This window comes from Mustela erminea, chromosome 2 (assembly GCF_009829155.1).
Source record: "Mustela erminea isolate mMusErm1 chromosome 2, mMusErm1.Pri, whole genome shotgun sequence".
Lineage (NCBI taxonomy): Eukaryota > Metazoa > Chordata > Mammalia > Carnivora > Mustelidae > Mustela > Mustela erminea.
In genome coordinates this window covers 80,427,731-80,431,208 of record NC_045615.1, presented here as the reverse complement: position 1 = coordinate 80,431,208, position 3,478 = coordinate 80,427,731, and the positions used below count along the sequence as shown (strand labels likewise).

Sequence of the window (3,478 nt, the reverse complement as noted above, 5' to 3'; positions counted from 1 at the left end):
ACTGCTCTGCTATCACGGTACAGACACACCTAGTTGTATAGTTCTTTGCTTTATTGTGCTTTGCAGTTGCTGCATTTTTTACAAACTGAAAATTTGCAGCAACTTTGTGTTGAACAAATCCATGCCATTTTTCCATCATTTGCAAACAGCATTTTGTGTCTCTGTGTCACCTTTTGGTAAGTCTCACAGTATTTCAAATACGTTCATTCTTATTATATCTTTATGGTGATCTCTGGTTAGTGATCTTTGATGTTACTACTATAATCATTTTGGGGTACAAGAAGCCATGCCCATAAAAGACAGCAAACTTAATCAGTAAATATTGTGTGTAGTAAACTGCTGAGCAGCCCTCTCTCCCTCCCTTGGTCCTCCCTATTCCCTGGAGGCCAGTTAGTACCCTAAAATGGCCTCTAAGTGTTCAAATGAAAGAAAGAGTTGCACATCTTTCACTTTAAATCAAAAGTTAGAAATGATTAAGCTTAGTGAGGAAGGCATGTGGAAACCCAAGACAGGCTGAGAGCTAGGCCTTTGGGGCTGAAAAACCAAATTGTGTATGCAAAGGAGAAGTTCTTCAAGGAAATTAAAAGTGCTACTCCAGTGAACACACGGATGATATGAAAATGAAACAGCGTGCTGCTGATATGGAGAAAGCTTTAGTGGTCTGGATAGAAGATCAAAGCAGCCACAATATTCCCTTAAGACAAAGCCTAATCTAGAGCAAGGTCCGCACTCTCTGCAGTTCTCTGGGGGCTGACAGAGGTGAGGAAGCCACAGAAAAGTTTGAAGCAACCAGAGGTTGGTTCATAGGTTTAAGGAAAGACACCGTCTCCATGACATAAAGTACAAGGTAAAGGAGCTAGTGTTGATGCAGAAACTGCAGCAGGTTACCTGAAGGATCTAGCTAAAATAATTAATGAAGGTGGCTATGCTAAGCAACATATTTTCAGTAAAGATGGAACAGACTTTTATTACAAGAAGATGCCATCTAGGACTTTCATGGCTGGAAAGAAGTCAATGCCTGGCTTCACAGCTTCAAAGGACAGGCTGACTCTCTTGCTAGAGGCTAACATAGCTGGTGACTTTAAGTTGAAGTCAACACTCATTTACCATTCCAAAAATCCTAGAGCCCTTACGAATTAAGCTAAATCCTACTTTGCCTGTGCTCTAGCAACAGAACAACAAAGGCTGGATGGCAATGAAACTGTTTACAACATGGTTTACAAAATATATTAAGTCTATTGAGACCTACTGCTCAGATCTGAACTTAAGGTTTCAAAGTATGACTGCTCATTGACAGGGTGCCTATTCACCTAAGAGCTCTGGTGGAGATGGATGGGATTCGTGTTGTTTGCAGGCCTGCTCACACAGCATCCATTCTGCAGCCCATGGACCAAAAAGTGGTTTTGAATTTCAAATTTTATTATTTAAAAAATACTCTTCATGAGACTATAGCTGCCATAGATAGTGGTTCCTCTAATGGATCTGAGTAAGCCAACTGAAAACCTTCTGGAAAGAATTAACCATTCTAAATACCTTAAGAACATTTGTGATTCATGGGAAGAGGTCAAAATATCATTAAGAGGAATTTGGGAGAAGTTGATTCCAGCCATCATGAATGATTTTGAAGGGGTTCAAGATCTCAGTGGAAGAAGTGACTGTAGATGCAGTGGAAACAGCAAGAGAAATAGAATTAGAAGTGGAGCTTAAAGTGTGACGGAATTGTTACAATCTCATGATAGAACTGGAATGGGTAAGGAAGTGCTTCTCACGGAGGAGCAAAGAAAGTACTTTCTTGAGAAGGAATCTATTCCTGATGAAGATGCTGTAAAGACTATTGAAATTAGGGCACCTGGGTGGCTCAGTGGGTTAAGCCACTGCCTTCGGCTCAGGTCATGATCTCAGGGTCCTGGGATTGAGTCCCGCATCGGGCTCTCTGCGCGGCAGGGAGCCTGCCTCCTCCTCTCTCTCTCTCTCTGCCTGCCTCTATGCCTACTTGTGATCTCTCTCTGTCAAATAAATAAATAAAATCTTAAAAAAAAAAAAAAAGACTGTTGAAATTACAACAAAGGATTTAGAATATTACATGAACTTAGTTGATAAAGCCACAGCAGGGTTTGAAGGGATTGACTTCAAAAATTTTAAAAAAGTTCTACTGTGGGTAAAATGCTGTTCAACAGCATCACATGCTTTAGAGAAATCATTCATAAATGGAAGAACCAAGTGATGCAGCAACCTTTACTGCCACCTTTTTTTTTTAAGAAACTGCCCCAACCACCCCAGTTTCAGCAACCACACCACCCTGATCAGTGAGCAGCCATCAACATCAAGGCAAGACCCTCCACCAGCAAAAAGATTAGGACTCCCTGAAAGCTCAGATGATGGTTAGCATTTTTTTTTTTTTTAGCACTAAAGCATTTGTTAAATAAGGCATAGAGATTTTTCAGACATAATGCTATTGTACTTAATAGAGTATAGCGTAGTACAAACATCATTTTTGTATGCACTGGGAAACCAAAAAATTCTTTTGACTCATTTCATTGCATTATTCAGGTTATTGTGGTGATCTGGACCTGAACCCACGATATCCCCGAGGAATGCTTATACTGAAGTTTTCATTGATTTTTGAACAAGGGGTCCTGCATTTTTATTTTACAGCGGGCCCTGCAAATTATGTAGCAGGTTCTCAACACAGAAGACAGTTTTCTGTGTTACTATGAACTAATAATCAAAATCTAAATTACATATACACATACAACACATACCTGAATATGTTAAATTTTTATTATAATTCTTACTTCAGAAATCTGAATTTTCACTTGAACTTGGGAGACAGAAGTTTTTTGCTTTATTTTTGTTTTCCACTTTCAGGCCTAATTTGTGATTATGGAAATAAGCTAGCTTCTCGGGTTTTGCTTGATATATTATATATATATATATATATATATATATATATATATATATATATAAAATATATATATTTTTTTAAAAGATCCTGTCATAAACAATCATTTAGTGAAAAACTGAAACTTAGAAAACAAAGTGATGAATATGTTTATGCATATAGCAGAAAGAGTAGTTTTGGTTTGTGTTTACCAAGGCCTTACTGATTTTAAATTTGAAGGAGATTTTGAATTTTGTTGGTGGGGCCTAGTGAATGTCATTCTTATTTGGGTTAATTTACTTTTATGTGCTCCCAAAGTTCTCTACGACAGTAGTGAACAAAGGAATAGTACAGAGAATATGTGAAGAATTCCTAAAACCAATGAAGAATGGAAAATAATCTGGTAGAAAAACAGAAAAATGATTTGGACAGACATTTCAGAGAACTGCTAGTAAATATGAAAGAATGCTCAACTCCACTAGTAATTAGAGTCATGCAAGTCAAAACCCCAATGAAGGGACATTTTCATTCCATCAAATACAAAAATTAACGTGTCTGAGAATACAACTTCTCAGGCAAATTCTCATACTGCTTGGT

The 3,478-nt window shown here is 37.8% G+C and overlaps 1 pseudogene; it reads left to right on the top strand.

The window, feature by feature from the left end:
* Positions 1–403: 403 nt before the first annotated feature.
* LOC116583392 lies at positions 404–2,371 on the top strand (annotated as a pseudogene).
* The last annotated feature ends 1,107 nt before the right edge of the window (positions 2,372–3,478 follow it).